Here is a 23,397-nt window from a genome sequence, read left to right as displayed (position 1 = left end):
GGAGAGTTAAAAATGTATGGAATCCATAAAATGCTGTGATCTGTTGGTTACAATGGCAGAAGTTACTCTTTTGGCAGCCTGTTCTGTGACCCCTGAGGCACCAAGGAACCAGTGTAGCTGCACATTGCATCATATCATTAAGGGAATTAGAGAGAAGATTTGAAAAGGTGAAAATCCTGAGCCTTGGGAGGCTTTGCCATCTGCATTTTCCTCCTGCCTCTGCTGAGAGCTGGGATGCAGGTACATGGGCACAGCCAGTGGCCTGACCTTCCTTTGCTCACGGGCGCTGGAAATGAATGTGAATGACTCAGTGTCTGTCTGAGAGAACAAATCCCACTCCCACAGTTTCAGCTGGAAGTTATGCTTTTAAAAACTTGATGGCCCTTAAAGAGCAACTCCTTTCACATTTAAATTTTGCCACCCCATGCATCTTACTTTCAGGATGATTCAGGCTGCTTTAGGAGTAAATGAGGGGTGTGTGAGAACAAGCCATAAGAATTATGTTATCCTGATCTTTTGCTCCTGACAACCTTGCTGATGTGCAGTGAAATATAAAGGCTTTAGAGCATAATTCACTGTTAGATGTTAAAGAGAAAAAGTTCAGCTATTCATAAATTAATATTAAATCTGTTTTCTGCAGCCAGTGTAAGGCTGGTGATGACTCACTTGCCTGTACTTAGCAAAGAGCAATGCTCTCTAAAGAATCCCATCCCATCGTTTCTGCTGACAGCTATTAAGAAAAATATTTAAAATACCTCTTAAAATTGTATATGTAATTCTTGGTGAAGTGACATTACATTCTTTTTGTTCAGTCATCACCCTGTGCTAAGACTGGAGTTTGTGACACACTAATTAGCTCTGATTTAGCACAACCATTATTTTTGGAGTTAATGGTTAGCAAACGTTGTCTAATATTATTATATAACCATTAATATGACTAAGGTAAAAAATGAGTTAAGTAAAAATGGGAGGAAAGTTAACATGGCAGCTTGGAAATACAAATAGGATTTTGAGTTTCCCAGCACTAAGTCAAATAAAACAGCTGCACCATCCATCTTTAGAAAATAAAACACAAAGATGGACAATTTCTGATGTATTAAAAGGTTCAGTTCAGGGTGCAATTCATTTACTTGCAGATGGACAGCTCCAACTCTGTGCATGATGCATGCTTCGTATTGCCCTGGTCCTGGGTATTCTATAGGATGTAGGAGAGAGTTTTTTCCAAAGAGTTTGAAACCTGAAAGTCAACGCCTTCATGGGAGGGAGGATCTGCTCTGCCTCCCCTGAGGGGTCTGTTGCGCACTCCTCTATGTTAGGACAATTTAAACACTACTGCCTATCAACTGACCAGTATCTCCAGCCTCCGTGTTGGTGTGGAGAAGGGCTGCTGAGTCCTGCCAGGGCTCCTGGGTGAAACAAAGACCTGTTTGAAGTCATGACTTTGATTTTCTTTCTTTTTTCCTTTTGCTGCCCTGTGTTCCTGAGAGCTTCTGTGACAATGTTGTGACTTAAGCCCTTTTCCTTCCTGCCTGCCCCGCTCCTGGGACTGGAGCAAGGAGAGGCAGAGGAGATATTCTATGGACCCTGGATGACTATGGGCAGAACTGCCTATGGAGGCCAGAAGAAAAGGTTTAGACAGGGAGGGAGTAGGGAAAATGCTAGCTCCAAAATTGGTACATAAAAATTGAGTCGAGATCCCCCAAAATAGTTTTGTCATTTTTCTTTACATGCAGAGAATTGTCTGAGTCCTGAAGCCAGGACATGGAAAGTTTCTCTTTCCTATGTCCTTCACCTACACTGCAACTTAAAGAGCAGAAAAAATCAGCTAGCCTGAGCCAAATACCCCCTGTCCCTTTCAGATCACCACAGCAAAATAGGACAGCATGGCATAAAGGGGACATTCCCACCAGAAAGATCCAATAATGCTTCGGGGGAAAAAGGGATTTTAAATGTTCTTTTAATAGTAAGTTTTGGTGAATACTTTGTTCCCTATTTATGAAGGATATTTTGCCTGCAGGAAAGCTCTTTGCTTGTCTGAGTTTATCTAAGAAGATTAAACTCCAAAAGTTCATGACTAAAAAGCTCATCTGTGTTCATCTGTACTCCTCACCTTGAATATGTAATCTGATGAGTGGTTTTGATATAAATATAGAGATTGTCTTGACTTGGATGAACTGAGCTCAAGACTTATCTCCAGCTAGCAGGAGTTGGAAACAGTGCTGGGATGGTGTGTGTGTCAGCAGGAGCTGTAAACTGTTTGTGTGCCAGCACAGTGACATTCTGTAGAGTTTGTCTCCCCAGTCTGTGCAGAGGAGGAGGACAATGCTCGTGTAGCAGGAGCCACTCAGGAAGCCTTTGGTGGATACACTGGCAGTTCAGTTCAAGAAGAAGATGGCAAAGGGATTTCTGAGAGCCTCTGCCTCACATGTCTGATGTCAGTTCCCTGCCCCACCACCGGTCTTGTGCTGTCTGGGCATGGAACAAGAGTTATTTGCAAGGAGACAGCTGCACTTGCTGGATTGGCAGCGCTCGCTGGGATGTGCCTCGGGCAGAGGCTGCAGGATTGTCCTTGTGGGTTGTCAGTCCAGCCCCAGTGCATCGTTCCTGGTGCAGGGGGTTAATCCAGGCTGGCACCTACCCCTGCCTGCTCAAGCTGCTTTGTTTTCCCTGTGGAATCCTTTGGTCCTGGTCTCTGAGTGCTCAGCTGTTACCTTTCCCTGTACCTGCCTTTTTGAGGACTCACAGAAATGAGCAAAGGGAAGGAGAGAGGAAGTACCTTACTTCTAAAATCTTACTTTACCACCATGCAGGTTCTTCACTATGCAATGGTACAGACCTGAAAACCTGTGAGGCACAATTAACTACGTTTAAAATGTTACCCAGCATCAATTCCTAAGGGCTCTATAATCTAAAAGGAATATGTGCGTTCTGGGTTCCAGCAGTGATCTGATTTTCTGTGCAAATATTCAAACAGGTTTGTTACAAAACATTTATCTCTAAAAATACTGGTAAAATTTTGATTGCTATGAAGCTTTACAAGGGATTTTGAGTTAACCACCCAAACTAATTAAGTGAAATTTTCCTAATTTGTTTATTATGTTAATGATCTGAATTAATTTATAGTAATTTAGCATGTATTACTAAAGATTTATTATGTTTCCCACCAAATGACTTAAGAGCTATAAATCCCATGGTTAACTGTAATTACTAGAGACATATTTATCGAAAGGGATAATTACATCTGATAAAAGTTCTTCAGTTAGGCTTAATTAAAACAGATTATTCCCCCGTAAATGAAAAGTAAATATGGTAATTACTGGATAGATATTCATTGCAAAAATTAATATCTCAGCTTTTAATTTTCTAAAGGGGTGGGTAACTCAACTAAATAACTGATTGTTTCTCAATAAAGTGTAATTTACAAGCCCTAGGAAATGGATATTTTTATAGGAGTAAACATTTTGCTAGCTAATGACTAAAGAGTAGACATTACTCAGAAAAATCAACAAAAAATTAACTTTTTTTTTTTTGAGTGGACTGTTGTTGATTTGAACTAATGAAGAGCATGATAGGCAAATTATATTTTCTTACAATAAGACTGCTTCCAGTTTATATTAGTAGCAGGACTGAGGAAAAACCACAACTTTTGCTGTTAATAATATGGATTATAGTTTCTTAGGCATACACCAAATTTACTGTGGTTTCTATTGTTAACAATTTATTTAATACACATCACTGCACATGAGGAGATTAGATTGTAAATCTGTTTTTTCATAATTTATTAGTACACTGTGTTAAAAGCACTTTTCTTCAGAGCTGTCACTTGTAAATCAGATTCAAAAGATGGGTGAGAGCTGAGAGTAGAAAAAATGTAAACATGCAAAACCAGATCCTTTTCTTGGCTGAAATTACTTCTTAAAAATACTTTGAGACATGGGGGAATAAGTGGGCTCGAACTCCTTGATTCACAATTGCCCAGGTGTAAATGAGTGGAAACAGAGACATTTAAACTCAGATCATTGTCACAGAATGTGGCTTTCTACTGAAGAATTAGGACAGTGTTTTGGCTGGAGGAAGTGTTGGTTTTCCCCAGAGTACTTAAATTATCCAACATTATTAATATGCAATGTGAATTGGCTGCAATTTGGTGTGTCAGTGAGAGCTGCTGCTGTGCCTCCTGGGATTTGTAATTGGGATGGTGCACAGTGAAGGATATAAAATTTTGGGATTGTGTATATGAAGTATTTCCACTTGTTGTAGCTTGTGAAAGGTTTTGTGGATGGAAATAGGTGGGTAAGCTCAGGCAGCTGAGGGCTCTGGTTGCCCAAATCCTCTGGGAGCACACCCCAAGCTTAGCAGGGAAGTGTCCCAGGAAAATGCTGATGGGCAGAGTGGCTGGGGAGGAGTGGGGTTCACTGGGATGCAAAACTATGGAGTGAAAACTTGTCTCAGGTGTGACTTGTTCATGTGTCCAGAAGGTTTGGAAGGAGCTGATGCTATTTTGGTGAGGAGTGTGTATGCTGAGAAATGAAGATTTTGATGGTGTGATGTATGCCATTTACGAATTTAGATGGAGTTCTCTCAGTAACTCAAAATAAAACAGGAACAGAAACTTAGAATATGTCAAAGCTCTCTTTCACAGGTGGCTGAGATCCTCTCTCCTCCTGCAGGCACTGCCAAGCCCATGATGGGGGCTCAGACCTGTGATGTGGCCTGAGCCTCACCCCAGTGCAGCATCCTCATGCACTCTTCCCCACAGTAATCAAATGAAACCAAAATCTCATTTTGGCATTGCACAGCCACACTGCATCAAGAAAAACTTCTCAACCCGTTGTTACAAAGAAGCATTTCTCATGAAAGAGTGTAACCTGAATTTCAAGGTTAAAAAAATTATAAATTAAATAATCCATCTAGTGAAGCTAGGATTATTTTCTTTTGGTCAAATGAAATGCTCTGGATCAATCCAAAATGAATTTTGCAGAAATCCCCCAACAAGTATTTCAGGTTGAGCAAGACAAGTCCCTTCCATCTCCTTAACATGTTTTTCATTGATCACTTCCACACAGACAGCACAGGGTGAAAGTCAAGACTGGGGTCAAGAGGTGTACCTTGAAGTAAAGGAAGGAAGGAAACAAACAGGTTAAGCTCCTTCACTGAAAGGAACTGATTTCTACAGCTGCTATTTAAGAACAGATTTTGCTTTTTGCAAAAACAATCCCTGTACACAAGAGGAGGGTAGAAATATTTGAAATCTCAGAGCAATAAAAGGTTTTTTTTTTTTTTCCATTTTGAAATTAAATTATCTGAGGCAAAATATTAAATGAGACTAATATGCTGAATTCCTGGGAAATATAAATGCCCGGAGCTTATGTTTATCTGGTTTTTAGACAATTCATGATGTATGTACCTGTAACAATTTGACACAAAGCTGACAGTCAGTGATAAACATAATTAATGGTAAAAAATGGTGAGATGCTTAATCCAAACAAAGTTAAAACTCCAGCATACATTCACGATTACTTGCCACTTGAATTAGGAGCATGTCAGCAAGTCTGTGTAATATAGCACAATTTGTACAGCTTGAAAACCCTGAAAGTGCAAATGGAGAGGTTTGTGCTTCTGCTTTTGCATCTAGAAAAGAGTAAAAGGAAAGGGTTTGCCTGGGCTGCTCCTCATCTTCCCTAACTTGTGGGAAATTATTTAAGGGGGTATTTTTCAGGTAATATATCTTGGTTTTACTATGGACTGCAGACCATTGCAAGGAACTCGGGATCTTTTGAAATGTTGGTTTTGAAGTTCCCTTCAATGAATTGAGCTAGGGCACTCAGAATAGTACTTAAATTCCAGTGCTGTTGGAAAGGCTGTGCTATGACTCTCAAGACTGAATTATGCTTGTGTACTCTAGGTTTGCTATGCAATTCGATCATTGTCATTAGAGATCATCAAGATTAGCAGCTTTTCCAGCGGGGATGCACTGTACCCCTGCTCCTCCACATCATCCTGGTCCTTGGGAGCTCAGTAGACTTTTTTCTATGGTATTTGACTCTCTGCTCATGTAAGAGGGAATTACTCTGGAAGTGACTTGTACAAAGTAAAGGAAAAATCACAAGCTGAACACACCAAACGGGACTGTGTCTCTCAAACGAGTCTGGTGATGTATTACAAAACAGAGCCTGGGTTGAGACTGAAAAAGGCTGTACAATGGAGGTTGTGATTTCTCCAGAGCAAGGAGAGAGCTGGTGCTTGCTGCATGAAGCAGCTGAAGAACCTGATTATCATAGTTCAGTGTTGGTGGTTTCTTGGAGTTTAGTTCCGACTAAACCATAGTAGGATCTGCTTCACTTTGACTTCTAAGGAAGAGTTTGTATCTTCATTTTGTCAGGCTGTTTTCCATGTTTTCTCTGCTGTGTGACCTGGATGATGAACACACACAAATTAATTTTATTTTCAAAATGGGAAGAATTTTGTGTATCATTCTTTTGTTTTTCCTGTCTGAATGGCAAAGACATTTCAGAATGGTGAGCTGGAGACAATCAACATGTTGTGTATAGATATACTTGTGTTTCCTCTGAAAGACTTTCCTGTCTTGACATTGAGTTTCATCTGCCATTTTATCACCCCATTGTTTTATGTGTGACATACTCAGAACCTAAATTGTCTGTGAGGTATCTGGAGCAGTTTTGCATGTTCATTAATATTGGTTGCTCGAGGATTCCCATCAGTTTTCCTGTCACTGGGAGTGCAGTGAGCAGATCCCGTGGGACAGATGGCTCCTTCCTATGCTGAGTTTGCTGCCTCTGGCCCTGTTAGTGGGCTCAGAACATCACCACCTCTCATCACAGGACACCTGGAGCTCTTGAAGAGTTTTTCATGAGGAATATGACCCATATTCGGGTCAGCTTTTCTGAAGTGGAGGTAAAATCACCTAGGTCATTCCTCCAGTTTATTTGTGAGCCAAGATGTCTTTCAATAGGCACATTGGTGCATTCTCACAGCATTGTATTTATTTAAGTGCCTGATAATCCTTTCCTTTGTTGCAGTTTTAGCCAACAAGTCAGATTTAATGGACCTAGCTCTTTCAGTCTTCTGAAAAGCCTGTTAAAAATTGCTGTCATTTTTTTCATTTCTTCCTGTCTTTAATACTGAAGTGAACGTAAAGGATAGGGTACGTGCCACAAGTAAGTGCTTTGGCAATTTCAGATCCAGCTCTATGTTGGTGCTGCTAACTTGTTACTAGTAATTTTATTCATTTATTCTGAAATGTCTCTTACTGACATTTCAGTTTGACACAATTTCTCAGACATATTTCCTGTGCAGAAGAGGGAAAAAAAAAACCCTGACAAAACCCCACAAAAACCCACTCTGATATCAGAACATCCTTAATCTCTTCCATCAAGAAAGCTGATGCAAAAAATGCAGTTATGGCTGGATTTTTCTCCCCCCTTTTTAAAAAAAAAAAATTGCAATGGTTTTATCTTCTTTCAATCTTTCTTTACAGCTCAGTTTCTTATAGCCCTGCAAATTCTTTGGTAGGATTCCTTTTTGCATTGTGCATTGAAAAATGTTTTGCTATTTACTTTTTGTGTCTTTGGCATGTTGATCTGTCTTTGTTCTTTTGATGCATTTTTGCCTACCTTTTTAAATGTCCTATCTAATGTTTCTGAGTTGAACTTTTAAACAAGGACCTCTTATTAGCCTGTTTTCTTTATTTTTTATCCTGTTTGACCACATCAAAAATTTGTTTGATATTTTGAAAGAATAAGTAGCAAGTATTTCTTCTGAGCAGCTCCTATGGTTTACTAAATAGTTTTCATGCCTCCCATAATGCCTTGCCTTTTTGTCTGCAATTTCTTAGTTTCCTAATAGTAATAATTTCTAGGCAGCTCTTGTTTTTAGAGTTAAGCATTACTGCAGCTCTAATCTTCCTGATGGCATCACTCAGTTACTCTGTAAAGAATATTGCTGCTGATCCTGCTTCACATGTCCACCATTTCAGCTCAGAGGAATTTTCTAGAATAAATACTTTCATCTCAAGTATTTTTCTCAACTACATTGTTGGCTGTTTGCTCTCTCTTGTCTTGCATCTGGGATAAGGAGCTTTTCTGGGGTCTCCAGCATCCTCTCTCTTTGTAGGTTTAGTTTTGCCTCCTGGACTTCCCTCCTGTCCCTCTTGGTCTTGCTGACACCCCAGCTTGCCATCACTACTGACTCTTCTTCAGAGCTGTGTGATGTTCCCACACCCATGTACAGGACATATTTATTACTATGTATTAATTTAGTATAGTGTGCTTATATCATTCACATTTTATCAAAGAGTTGGGAATGTTTGATACATGTCTTGGAGAGGAGAGCCAAAGGTGTACTGGCTCTTCTTGTGTGGAGAAATCTGGGAGGTGTTTTATTTAGAATTCTATTTAAAAGCACAAAAAGCTTGGGCTTTTATCTAAGAAAAGGAAAGAAAGCTTCTCTTTTCCTGAGCAACTCTACTTGTAAGTGAAAAGAGCTTACCGTAATCCCTGCAGCAAGCGGTGATGAAAACCAAGAAATCCAACAAGAAAAGGCCTTTTTCTGCAGCAGCACAAGAATCCTTGGGCCATGCAAATATTCCTTTCTTCAGCAGCTTAAATTACAAAATCTCTTGAATATTTTTGACCTATAGTCAAGAATAGGCACCTGCTCATCCTCAGTATTACATTTCCTTATGGAATGCCCCATCCTCTGACAGCAAAAGGGTCATTGTAAGAGAATTAATAGTGCCTGAAGGTTTAACAACCTCCAAGGGGAAAAACAGCTCGAAGACAATGATTGCTAAAAGCCAGAGCATTTTCTTTGATATATTACACCAGGCAAGACTGGACTATGACTGTTATTGAGTTCCTACTATATAGGAAGTAGCAATGAATTGATCTTGTGAGTTTATTTTTCAGAAAATGTTTTAATTTCAGTGTGTGTCTTCCTTCCTGTTTGGTACAAAGAAAAGCTTTCTGAAACTTTCTTGGAAGTGTGAGCTAAAATACCATTTTAGACACTGAGGGGATGTTGGAACTTGCTATTTCTTTTGCGATGTGTCAGTAATAAATCATAATATGGCATGCATAGTATTGTCTTACAAAATATCCTACTCCTTTTGATTGGGACTGTTTAATTATTTAATTTCTCTGTGAGATATCAGAACTGATTTAATTTTGGGAACACTGTCTGGACATGCCTGATCAATGTGAATAATTCTCTCCTTTCAAGGCAATGCTTTGTGTTTGTGAGGTTGTTCTTTGCACACTTCATAAACTCTGCCAGCATGAAGTTTGAATAATGACTTTTGAACAGAGTATTTTGGGTTGTAATGCCAACAATCTGAGCAACAATTTTTTTTTTTTTTTTTTTTTTTTTTTTTTTTTTTTTTTTTTTTTTTTTTTTTTTTGGTATGTGATTGTGGAAGCCATGGGATTGCCTCAGATTGTGTGTGCAACCTCATAAGTCACTTCTGGCAACTTTGCTCTTACTCAAGTTACACTAATCTGGCTTCAGGACAGAAATCAATCTAAATGCAAATCTGATTTCTTTAAGCAGTGTTTCCCTCATTAATTCCTTCTTTCCCTTGCTTTTTTGCACACACACCTGCTCCTTTGCACACATGCAGGTGACAGTCTAGTACATGCAACTAAAGAAGAAGCCAATCAATCTCTATGCCTGGAGGAAAATAGAGAGATTGTTTATTTCCATGTATAATTACTCCTTATTAAAGGAGCAACAGAACTTTTGACAGGACAAATTATTTTCCTGCGTAAATAATAAGAGAAAGTGACAGGCACACATAAGGAATGAGTGGGAACACAGCACAAACTCCTCAGTGAAGAGGATAGGTAGTTTTTGTGGGGATTTTCTTTTTCTACAGCGATATAGGTGATACTGCCAATGTACAAAGGATAGAAAAGGGATATAGAATAACCCCCTATAAGCAAGAAAACTCTTCCATGTCATGGTGATAATACCATAGGGAAATCCTGCATACCAAAATGAACAGAACAGTCAGTTAATACCCACTCCCACTCCAGGCTGGTATATCCTGGAAAGCAGAAGTTCATTCAAGCCTGTGGTTGATAGCACTGAGATGCTCCAAGCTGGACAGGATCAAAGACAAAGTGTATGTATTCACAGGAGTAGAAAGTCCTACTGTGAATAGGTAATGCTCTCCCTGGAAGGACAGGAACTGAAATACTGAGCGACTGAATGCAGGGAAATTCCTTCACTGCTCAGCAGCTGTGAGCAGAGGGAGGAGGCTCTGTGTCTTTACCAAAAAACTGACCAACAGAGCCAGGAGCTGAGCAAAGCATTCTTGTGTGTTCAGGTCATGCTCACTGAGCCATTCTCCACCTCTAACCCAGAGATCCAGTGCTGACACCCTGCTTTCTATGTAAGAAAATGACTAACCCAAATCTGCAGAAATTGCAGCTAGATGAATGAGGACTTGAAACAATGAACCACTTTCCCCCTCATTTTTCTAAGAACCAAGATGAGTGAAAATGTCAGTTCTGCTAAGGTGATTTAGGAGAAATCTTGAATTCTTTGTCTGACAAATAAGAAGCAAACTGAGATAAAGTCAGAGAGCAGGCAGGGAATACGTAACAGAACGCATTACAGAAATGCAGGAACAAACAATGATTTACTGAGGGCTGTTACAACAAAGTGACTTACCAATTCATAAATTCAGTAAGCTTGCTTTTGTATTATCTCTGCTATCACCAGTCCTTAGGACTGATAAGGCACAGCACAAGTAATCTCCAGTCCTTTCAGTCTTTGTCACCTGAGTTGCAGAGTTCCCTTCTTTATGCTTGTGCTTCACTTTTCCCCTTCTGCAGATGTTTGTTGCCTTTCTGTCCACCCTTGCAGCACTGAACTGAGCACAGGACAAACAGGAAAGGCCTGAAGCTGCTCCAGTGTAGCCCCCAGCCCTTCTTTCCTCACCTGATGGCTCTGGCTGAGGGCAGCACCATGCACACAGCTGGGGACAGGCACATTTGCTCTCCAGATCATGCTGAAAGACAAGTTCTGCTAAGACAATGTCTTCCCTCTGATTTTACCTATTAAGCCTTGCAAGCACTTCTGAGCCAAAAAGTGCAGTGTGAACTTCCTTTGCTGTTTCACACAACATCAATTTTTTAAAGCAGACCAATTACAGGAATGTTTACAGTGTTTCTCCACTGCAGCTAACATTAAACATTTAAGAGCTCTCCTCATGAGCCAGACTGGAATCCAATCCTATACATGCTGGGAGGGGTCACTGACACATGGCAAAGTGGTCCTTCAGGAATCAGTGTAGAGCAAGCAGTGGGAATGCAACTGGCTGGAAGCCCTGCCAGGAGCTACAGCCTGCTGAGCAAGGGAGCCTTGGCATGCCATGCCCAGGACTCCCTGAGGATGCAAAAGAGAGTGCAACAATTCATTAAGAACCCAAGCCATATTCTGGCTTCCTCCATACTCTGCCTGGAATGACCTGTGGAGAGAGGCACAGGCAATTGCTCAGCACAATAGAATAGCAAGCAGCCTGCTACTGTGTGAACTGTCTTGTGGGCTGGGAACGAATGTGTGATGTGCTGAGGACTTCTGTATCTTTTTTTAATGTGTTGGTCATGACAGAGAGTGGCTGTAATATGAGGCTTAAAAGCAAAGTGTACTTGCTGCATTACCTTGTGGGAAGGGGAGCAGTGCTGCTCAGTGTCCCTGTGGCTGCTGGAATTGGATAGGAGCTGTACCCTTCCAGCACCTATGACACCTTAGACCTTTCCTGGGTAAAGTTTAGCACCTGAAATGCTGAGTCACCAGAGAAGGGAATGAGTTAGGGCCAAAGGAATGAAAGTCACATCTGCTTTGCTGTCCCTGGTGTCACCATGAATCTGCAGGCTAATTTATCTTCAAGTTTGTTAACCCACTTGGAGAATACTCCCAGCACAGCTGTACTGACCCAGGGCCAAGGAGAAGAGAGGCTGGGTAGGTGCTGTGTGCTTGTAGCCCCTGCTCAGCTCTGGGCTGCTGGGACAAGGATCAGAGTCAGAGCTCAGATCAAGGTATTTAGCTGATTCCCCTTGAACATCAGGAGTGAGGCTACATCTGGGGAGAATCATTACTGAGGCACAGTTTGGCTTTTTCTTGGTGGCAACCCCAAATCGGAGGAATGAGCACAGGACAGTGTTCAGCTCCTATCTATGTTAAAAGTGTTATGCTGCTCTGGTTTCACAGACACTGAAATAATTGCTGAAATTATAAATCAACCCTTTTATAGCACTAAGCTGATTATTTACACCATGCCAAGACAAGTCTTTCTCTTAAATTCTCATGCTGCTTTTGAATAAGATGAATCCTTCCTGCTGTTTGCATGAGATAGCAAAAGCAAAGACATCATCACCTTTAATTCAGAACAGACAGGTTAAGTCATAGCTGAATTTTACACCAGTGCAATTTTATAAATTTCCATCCAATTATTGAAGATTTGTACCTACTGAAATGGAAAAATGCCTGCTTGATGTGTAGATTAAGGCTTGGGAGCAAGGAGCACAGAAATGTGAAGCAGAAGCTGTTCCATGGGAAAGGAATAGAAATGAGAAAGAAGAAGAATTATCCTGCTTTAACCTAATGTTGTTAATCTGTATTGCCCATTATAATCTCGAGTGTCCTGCTTAGTGAAGTATGCAATCTGTAGTGCTGGTTCCTGCACAAGCACTGTATCTAATATAAAGGACTGGCTCAACATCCATCATAATAATTACTGTGTCATAATTTTCTGCCCTTCCTACCTCTGTTGCAAAGAGATAGAAGAGGCCTTTCAAGTGTTTGAGAATTTTTGCTAAAAATTCCTCATTTCTTTTTTTTTTAATATGGAAATCTGTATTTCTGCCCTATTTATTTTGCAGGTTTGACCTGAAATAATGAAATATGGGGGATGTAAAAACTTAATTTGAATATCTGTAACCGTGTCTATTTAATTTAATATCTGAATTTGCTCTGCTGAACTGAATGGGAGAATTAGGCATATTAGAGGTTTCATTTGAAAAATGCTTCCCCCAAAAAATCCTTAATTCAATGATCCACAAGTTCAGAGACTGCTTGACTCTAAAATTATATATGAAGAGGTTACACATGATCATTGCAGTTCAGAGTAGTTAAAATTTTATCTCTCCTTAAGTGTTTTGTATCAGAGGAGATGAAGCAATGAGCACTACCCCATCTGTGAGACAGCGCCGCTCAAAGCTGGTGTTTTGGGCCCAAGCACCTGCCTGTGTGCTTGCACCACCTCCTTGGCTTGATATTTTACTTTACATGGTTAATTCTCATAGCTGTGAAGTAGAGCTTGGAAGTGTGGTGTGCATGAAACCAGCCTGATCAACATGCCCAGGACCACAGCTGCAGGAGGGGCTGAGCAGCAGCTCCTGCCCAGCACATCCCGCTGGTACGCGGCACCAGGCAAGGTGGGCAGCACCACGGCTGGGCAGGGCTGACCCTGCTTCTGCAGGAGCAGCTGATGCCCAGGGCTCTCTGCACTGACCCTCAGTGCATTGGTGCTTTGCTGTTTGTGTGTGTTTTTCTACATCAGCCCCCAGGAGCAGTTTTAATGTCACTGATAAGCGACATTAGTGATAAGTGATATTTGCTCTGGTTTCTTTGATTGCGATGATGCCCCTAAACAATGAGTGTTGTTACAGGAAAGACACTGCAGCCTGCAAAACAATGACTTGTGTCTGTCTTTGGGGTGCCTTGGTGAAGCCCAAAGCCAGCTGGTGGGACCTGAGCCAGGACACAGCACAGTACATTCAAAGACCCTAAACTGTAGCAAAATTGAGTGATACCTTTTGAAGATTAAAAAGGCTTGCACTTTTACTTTAGTGCTTCAGTAAGGGAAGTCCACATAAAGGCTTTTATTACAGAAAAATATAATTCCATCACTGAAAAGCAATAAAGATTTCTTTGTAAATGTACTGTAGTAAGTTACTGAAGAAAATACGAAGTCTCAGTTCCACAAAGGGATCCACTTGACAGAAAATGTAATTGAGATCAGGACCTGAAGTGACCTGTTCTGTACTCTAGTTGTGTGGTTGGTTTTGTTTATACATTTTGGTTTTATTTTTAATTATAGAAACATTTTCTGCCTCTAGGTGTTTTTAAAATTGCAGTTTTTTGATGTGTGGGTGAAGAAGAAAGAAAAAATAGCTTTGGACTGTGCTTAGGAAACACAGCTAACACACTTAGCTGTTAAAAGAAAAAAATAGTTGAGAGTTCTGCAAGCACCAAATCTTTCCATTAAGTCTGTGCAGTTTACTGACAATTTTTTTGGTTTTAAGAATGGTCTTTTTTTTTTTTTTCTCCGTGTGCTGTTGTATGCAAGAGCTCTGGAAATGATGCCTGTGTACCCACCTTTGCACATGTGAGTTGTCTAACCAAGAGATGAGTAGTCTCATTTTTCTCTTAACTCTCTAAATATTGGGTGGTTGTGTGGGGACTGTGTGCCTGCCCAGGCAGAATTCTGTCACTGCATAAAGTGTGGTTTCTGCAAAACACATAAAAATAGTATTATCTTTCATTTCTCTCAGCTACACTAACCTTAACAAGTAAAAATAAAAAAAAAATCAAACAGGAATGTGATGTTTAAATTGATGACATCTCTCTTAAAGATATAAAAACTGATAAGCCTGGATATGAGCCCTGAAGATCCCACTGTGGGATGAGCTGCCATCCCCCAATACCCTGGGAGAGGTTTTTCAATCATAGAGGAAAATGCAGCAACTTCTGTATCAAATGTTGAGCTCAGCTGCAGCTGTCATTAAATTTTTGTACATCTGAATATTGAAAACCTTTTAAACTCACCTAATATTATTCTATTACTGGAACACATCTAACAGTAAATTGGAAAAAAAAATTGGTACCTTCTAAAAAATATGCCTTCCCCATCCATTTTCAGCTTCAGCATTATGTAAAGATGACAGTTATCAGCTATGTAGAAGAGCAGCTATATTAAATGTTAAATAACCTTTAACAGCACCAAATATTTAATCATAAAAATTAAATTGACAGTGGTGTGGTTCACCTAGTATCCCCTCAAAAGCCTGACAGCATCATTTCTCATATATATTGATAAGTACAAGACATCCATAAAATCGTAGGCTCAGTAGCTGCCTATTTATGAGAGGCTATCTAAAACTCATTCATTGCAGGTAATATCAGTAAGTCAATTCAGCTTAGTCTGATAGCTCATAACTTTTCAGACTGTTGTATTTACTGAGCCATGGACTATCCTTTCTTCAAGTGTACTTGAAAAAATGACTTGTACTATAAGACTATTTCTTCTCAAAGTATAATTAAGTGCTTTAAAATGAACTCCAAAACTGCAAATTCAAAACAGTATTAGACTTAGGTAATAATAGAAAAAATATTGCTTTAATAATGCTTTGAAAATTGCACTGAGTATTCTTCTATCTGTACTAACCCACCCAGAAAATCATCAGTGGGAGCTTGGTGCCAGGCAGGTTTCACAGGGTGGCAGGAGTCCCTGTAACAGAGCTAATAAAGCTCCAGGTTTAAATGGAAGATATTCCTCATAAGGTGATGTACATGACTGTGGGTGGAGAATCAGCTTTACAGGGAGCAGCAGCAGGGACACACCACTCCATTTGGTGGATGTGAAAATGCTTGGCCAAATTCAGGCCTCCCAAGCAGTGAAAGCACATCTGTTGATGGTGTTGTCTGCCTGTACCAGCTGCTGATTTTTGGTGTTTGTTGTAGAGTTTGGTCCTGGTCCTGTCAAAGTAGAAGGAATATGTTGTGGTTCTAGAGCAATCCCTTACTATGGGAAAATCTCACTTCATGTCTATGTTCTGAAAGTACAGCAGAGATGTACACAATAGAAGTTCTCAAGTAAAACTGTCCTGTAAATGTTCTGGTGGTGCTTTGTTGAAATTGGCTTGGACAGATTTTTTTTTTTTTTATTTGCAATTAGGGAATAGAATTAAAAGCCCATAGAAAAACTCCCATTGACTTTAATAATCTTTTCACTTAGGCTAAGAGCTATATATAGAATTTACCAACAAGTAAACAGAATTGAGAGGAGACTTGTAAATATTAGCAATTATTAAAGTGAGTCAAAATCACAAATGCCCAGAAGTGAAGATTGAAACCAAGGCGGAATTTGGGCAATGATGTTCCTAGCTGGGGGATCTTCCCTTTGCTCTCCTGTGTTGCTTTTTCCCCTTGTTCACCTGATTTTTCTGGTGCTGTCAGGGGCTGAAGGTAAAACTAGAGAGAAGCTTTATTTCCCTTTCTGGTAGCAGTGGTCAGACTTGCTCAGCAATCACTTCTGTCCATAATTCAAGCGGTGAATTGCTGTTTTGGAGGACTTCAGGGTGGAGAATTGTGTTACCAAGCTGTTTCATTATTTTTAAATTTCTGTTTCACTGCTTTCTGCCTTCTGATGTTTAGACAGAATTATGTTTTAGTCGTGAAAACATTTCCCCTGGAGCCTGAGCTGCAAAGGAGAAGCTGCTTGCCCCTGTTTCATGTGCAGGGGAGGGGAAGCCTCCAGCTGTGGGGGCCAGGCTCTCTTTTGGGCTCTGTGAGTGAGAGGCAGAACGTGTGTCACTGGTGTCCCTGACACCTCAAGGGCTGCTGAATTCCCTGCTCCCAAGGGACTGAGAGCTGGGGCCAGGGACAAAAGCTCTTTGCAAACATGGGCAAAATAGCAGGAGGTAGGTTGAGAGAATAGGGAGAGAGAGATGGTGAAGAATATCAGAGAGAATAGTTGTCATTCTGCCCAGAGCAGGAAGGGTGTGCAGTCTGAAAGAGGGGTACTAATCTGCCCAGGAAATGTTAAGTAATTCAGATATGAGAGCACCAATCAGAAGATGGAGCAGTGCTTTTAGCCAGGAAACCACAGCCCAGGAGTCTCCTTTAGAGACCTGTTGGACAGGGTCCCTCAGCTGGAGCCCCCATAGGTGTCCCTTTGCCCAGATAGGTTGTTGTTCCCGGAGGGAGCCAGAGGGACTTGCTGCTGTGTGGTTCAGGAATCCACAGGCAGAACCTGGGCTGTGGAGCCCAAGACGGGGAAGGGATTCCCACATCTCATGTATTGTTTTGTCTTGATTGAGTACAAAATTGTGATTTCTGAAATTTTTCACAGCACCACTGCCTTCATTTGGAGTTAGAGTTGTGGCATAATAAAACTGCCACTGTACAATAAACTTGAGTTCTCATATCATGCTCATCATGATCCCAAAAATACTTTGCTGAAGAGGAAGGCTACTGATTCTATCCCCATTTTCTAGATGTAGAAATGATGACAAAGAGAGATGAATCGATTTAACCTGCAGATAAATTGATTTAGTGAGACTGAGTGAAAAATGGTCACAGTCCCATCATCTCTGCAAACTTGAAAGCACAATACACGGGAAGAGCAAGAGGCAGCTCTTTGCCTAACACGTCCACCAAACACTTGATGTTTGTCTTTCTCTGGGGCAGGGATGTCACTTGCTGACGCTGCTGGCAGCACACACAGGTGCCTCTGTGCTGAGCCTTTGGCAACTTGTCCTGGGTACTGCTGTACAACAGCATCCCCTCCTCAGAGTCTGATGGCTCTTGTGATTTGAATGCAGATTTTATCTTTCAAAGCAAGCTGCCTTTGCAGGTGCCCTGTGCAGAGTGTGGTGAGTGGTCAACTCTCGGACAGCAGTGTGGAACTTGGCCAGGCCATGCTGCTAATGCTGCTGCCTGAGTGCAAAGTGCTTAGGGATCTCTCCTGGCCCCGGAGTTGAAATCTTGTTTATGCCCTCTGAAAGGGAGTAGCTGTGGCAGCACCAACATGCTTGGTCAGGGTGAGCTCAGACAGACCTATGTCATCCAAATTGTCACACTGAGACCTGTCTTCATCTCCACACACAGAACAACTTTTTCTGTTAACAGGTCAGTGGAAGTGAGAAACACTTGGGTTCAAAATGACTGAGTTTAGGAAAAAATACTCCTGTTGACAACTGTAGATGTGTTAGAATGATAATGGGTAGCAGGAATGTGCTCAGTTCAGGGAGGGCTTCTCCAGGGAGAGGATGTTGGAGCTCCTGCTTATAGCTGATTGTCTGGCAGGTGAGTGTAACCCAAATATGTCACATTTTGTGTAAATATCCAAACTTTGGGAAGTCAAAATATCGGCAACAGTGCTGCACATGAGGTGAAGTATTTCCACACCCTGGAACTAATTTTTTTTAATTTGAGTCCTTCTACATAGTTAACCTTGGTGTTGTTACTGCTTCTGCAGCATGCATGTTCCAAACAGTAATAGGATTAATTGTTTTCTAAGCTGGTAGCACATCTCTTAACATATGCAGGAGGCAGCCAATAAATAACTAAAAGAAGCCTATGGAGCAGTGGCTCCTGCTGAGGATTTTACTGAGCACATAGAGAAATTGATTCTGTTAAACTTCGCTTGCTGAAGTGGAAAGTTAAAGAAGGGAGAAAAAATGCTAAGAAATAGAGTAGTGCACAAGACTGTCATCTTCATTTTAGGATTCTCTCTATAAAATATGCACATCAGAGGCTTGGAAAGGCTTCCTAAGGAAAAGGAGTTTTGGTACAATGTCTCAGGGGCAGAGGGAACCACAGCACTTGACATGCTGTTTAAGAAGCTGAGGGAAATGCTTTAAAAAAAATGCTGTCTGTTCCAGCTTCTGGTTTAGGGTCCATGTGCAGTCTTTTCTCAGTTAACACTTTTGATGAAATCAGCAGGATGCCAAATGGAAAATGAAATGTCTGCAGGCTGTGAAATTTGGCCCTTGCTAGATTGAGGCACTGATCTGGAGGCTGGCAGCGCTTGGGCAGATGGTTGTCCCCACAGACATTGCATCATCTCCAGCAGAGCTCTGGCAATCTCTGGGAAAATCCCCTGACTTTTCACACAGGAGAATGAGTGAGAGGACCAAAATGGTCCTTAATGGCTTGTAAATCAATTAATCAAAGAACTAATCATTCAGTTGCTTCTTTCCAAGGGTGCTCCCTTCTTTTCTAATGAGAGCTGTTATAAACAGGTTTGTATCCAATATGTAGTTCATGCTCTTCATGCACCTCTTGACTCTCCAAAGGGGAGTCCTCCACAAGGCACAAGCTTTGATGTGTAGAATGTGTGCCAGAATCATGGCTGGGCATTTGCTGGTGTATTTTAAGGATTTTTACCAAATTAATCTCAACCTGAGCTGTCCTAAATAGAGAGAAATATGTTGTTGTTTATTTTTTTCCTACTGTGTTTTTAAAATGGGCAATAATAGCAGTCATTCACAGCTATGATATGTTCCTGGAGCTGCCAGAAGGGCTTTTCTACTAAAATGAAAAGCAGTGAAATGGAAGGTCCCCTGCTGCAAACGTGTGCATAATTTGCTGTGCTCCAATGGCTGATCCCCTTGATTTCCTGGGCCCTGTTCCCAACTCTGGGATGGAAGGAGCACCCTCTAAAGGTTCTCTCTTCCTCCTGTTATCTGAGGTACTGCCTTGCAGTTAGTGTGTCTAATTTGTAGCTCATCAGATGAAGGATAGGAAGAATCACAGAATCACAGAATATGCTGAGTTGGAAGGGACCCATCAGGATCATCCAGTCCAACGCCTGGCCCTACATGGGACCACCCCCAGGGATCCCCCCATGTGCCTGAGAGCATTGTCCAAATGCTCCTTGAACTCTGTCTCACTTGGAGCACTTCCCTGAGGAGCCTGTTCCAGTGCCCAGCCACTCTCTGGGTGAAGAACCTTTTTCTATTATCTAACCTAAACCTCCCCTGACACAAATTCAGGCAATTCCCTCAAGTTCTGTTGATCTTGTGAATTGGCTACTCAGGCTTCAGTCTAGTTCACCCCTCCACTGCTAATGCCTGGGTTCCCTTGATCAGGGCACATCCCTGATCAGGATCCATGTCCCTGCAGATGTGTCCCCAGGGCTGGCTGCAGACAGACCTGTGCCCTCTGCTCCCTGGCTGGCTGCTCAAGAGGCAGCTCCTCCTGCCTGGGAGCCACTGGCACGAAGCTGTGCCAGGGAAAAGGGCTCTGCTGAGCAGCTGAGCATGGCCCAAGCACAGCAGCCTGCTCGTGGCTTCCAGGCCCAAACAGATCCACATGCAGCCAGCACAGGCAGGGGAGCACGTGTCTGCCTGCACCTATCCATGTAGGCTAGACCCTTAATCTCCCCCTGTCTCAGTTCTGTCAAAGGGGTCTAATAGCCCACTGCATCATGGAGGTAGTATGGGATAAAAAGCTATTAATCATTGCACAGTGCTGAGACAGATGGGTTTCGTTCCCAGAAGAAGTACATATATAGACCATGATCACATCAAGCTAACATTAACACATTGGTATCTGGGATTTGCATAAACTGGTCCCTGAAACCACAGTTGGATGGTGGTTTCTGGGCTATTAAGTGTTTAATTTGGCAGATACAATTCAGTCATGAAATGATCTGCTCTTCTGAAGAGGCAAAATTGGAGGGATTGCATTTCTTGGTGTGTAGTACAGGAACTGGAAGGGTTACTGCTAAAAATAAATGGGGTGTCTGAGTGGGGAGGTGTATGGAAGGTCTCCTAAATGCAGAAAGCTTTGGCTGCTTTAATCTAAGATCTGGCTAATTTCTAGGACAATCCTCCCCTTACTACAGAACATACTGGAAAATTGTGTCTCACATTGTAAAGGAAGAGATTTATCTTGGAAAGGTATTAAAAGCTTCTGTTCCCCAGTTGTCATCTGGGAAGATACAGTATTGATTGACCCTGGAGTTGGGTTTGATAGGTTGCATTGGTGATTACAGTATTGATTTGTTTCACATGCTGTGTTTGCTGTGTGCACAGCTCTCTTGCAGCAAGAATTAGTCTGACTTGCCACTTGCTGCATGTTTTTCAGGAGGGGAATCAGGCAGGATTCATTTTTCACCAGGCAGTCTCACAGAGTAATTAACTGAAAGGAGGCTGGTGAGAATTCCTGAATTACCCAGGGAACACAGCAGTCAGAGTTTTTTGTTTTTTTGTTTTTTTTTTCAGGCTTGTGTAAATAAAGAAATTTGCATTCTCCAAATATTTAAATCAAATACGGTATTTAAAGGGAAATGTGTAATTTTAAAAAGCACAGAAATATAATACCAGCTGCAAGCAGTTTCAAAGACTGGCTGCCACAGCTAAGGCAGAAGGGAAATCCGAGAGTAGCTGCTGAGCTGCCCCTTGGAGCACAGTGAGGGAGGAAGAGGAGGTTGACTGTAACTTCCCATGTCAATTCACACCCTGGCCTGAGAGTTGCAGGTGGCTTGTCTTGCCTTGTCTTGATCTGCCTTTATCAGCACTATTGCCTGGGGCATGAAGAGCTGATGTTTGCTGCAGGAATGTGCAAAGGAGTTGATCTGAACCCAGAAGTTGTTCTTTTCAAGTTGTGCAATGAATTCAAGTCGCACATGAATGCAGAATCCAAAAGAAGGCTCCATTGCTGGAAGGTGAGGGCTATGAAGATGATCACAGGGCTGGAGCACCACTCCTGTGGAGACAGTTTGAGAGGGTTGGGGGTGTTCAGCATGGAGAAGAGCAGGCTTCAGGGAGACCTTCCAGTACCTAAAAGGGCTACAAGAGAGCCAGAGGGTAACTTTAAAAAACAATATGGAGTAATAGGACAAGGGGTAATGGCTTTAGTGATTTAAATTAGATATTAGGAAGAAATCATTGTGAGGGTGATGAGGCTGGAAGAGTTGTGAGGTTGCCCAGGAAGGTTGTGGGTGCCCCATTCCTGGAACTGTTCAAGGCCAGGTTGGATGTAAGATCCTTGAGCAACCTGGTCTGTTGAATGGCATCCCTGCCCATAGCAGGGTGTTGGAACTGGACGATCTTCAGAAATCCCTTCTAACCCAAACCATTCTATGACTTTATGATGATTCTGTGAAGGTTCTGAACATTGCCTGGAGGTCACAAGAGTTGTTTGTGCAGTGACCATTTATGTCCTGGAAGGATGACTGCTGTCCCATGAGTGGGGCAGGGTCTGTGTCACTAAATGACATCACAGGCTTCTGCAGAAGAGAAGTTTTGCACATGAATTTTAAACTCGGGCTCTTAGTCATCCCATCTGGTATGATGCTAATTAAAAAAAGTGAGACATTTCTAGGCCTACATGTGTAATTTGGGAAGAAATAAACGTATGCAGAATGTGAGGCAGTGTCGCATGGTGTTGCTGTTGCACTGAACCAAATTTTCATTGGTAGAGGATACCATAATTAATTGCTATGCTAATTGTTATACTCCAGAGCACGTCTAGAGTCCTTGGGTTTTCTCCCACTGTAGAACTAAAGGTGAAAATGACTTATCCTCACTTGCTTGACTTTTTCCTGCCTGGAAATAATTAAGAAGAAGAAATGAGACCCCCAGAGGTGAAAGTCTCACTTTGAACAATGAAATGTAGAAAGAGGTGAAGAAAGTAGTACAAGCAAGCGATGCTTTTCAATGCTTAAATTGTATGGGGTGTGCATGTGTATGTAGTCATAATCTGGGGAGCTGGAAGACATTAAAAATGCCAAAAGTTTAGCAAAATGAAGGAAAAACCCTTCAATTTTAAAGAACTTTCTCCCCTGTGACAGCTGACAAGATGAATGGGGCAGGGTAATAATTCTGTTGTTAACTTTCATCATAAATATTTTCTATCCCTAAATTAAAACAATTGTGCCTTTTGTGCTGGGATTAGTCTTAAATTTAACACATAATTTATAATTATCAGTCCATTGCAATGTAATTTTTTTACTTCAGTGTTCGAAGTGTAATGCTTTCTGTGAATTTTTAAAGGAGTCACACTGTAAATTCATAATGAAGATTGTTAACATCAATAGTGGACCACTTTCCTCTCTATTTTGCTAATTCCAGTTAGAAGCAGAGTGGGATTAAGCAGTCCCCTAATGCTAAGGGTGTTGCTGGAGGGTCATGAGTTATTTGCTTCTGTACTAGATGGATCTGTACATGCTGGGAAATAAAACTCATTAGTGGTATCTAGTTTTTCCTATGGAAATTTCTTTTTCTTTTAATGAGAGATATTCTATACTTTGCTGAAACAGTAAAACTGCAAATAGACATCTGAAATCTGGAGGTGTTTATTTGTCTGCAAAGATTGAGTGTTCTCAGATCAGCTGGGGAAAAAAAAAATCCAAACCAAAAAAACAGAGTTGTGATTGGATATCTGAAAAAAGTAGACAAATTCATTTAAGAGGGAGGAATCATCACTGAGAATTTTGATATCAAAACTTTCTTTCTGAAAGAGATCTTGCTGAATATCCTGAAATGCCGCATGGCTGAGCCAGCAGCATTGTCTCATTTCAGGGAGCTCAGCATCTGGGTGAGGGCTGTCCTGGTGTCCAGTAGAGATGTGGATGTAGGT

The sequence above is a fragment of the Vidua macroura genome, chromosome 13 (assembly GCF_024509145.1).
Source record: "Vidua macroura isolate BioBank_ID:100142 chromosome 13, ASM2450914v1, whole genome shotgun sequence".
In the NCBI taxonomy this organism is placed as follows: Eukaryota; Metazoa; Chordata; class Aves; order Passeriformes; family Viduidae; genus Vidua; species Vidua macroura.
Note: the sequence above shows the minus strand (reverse complement) of the source record.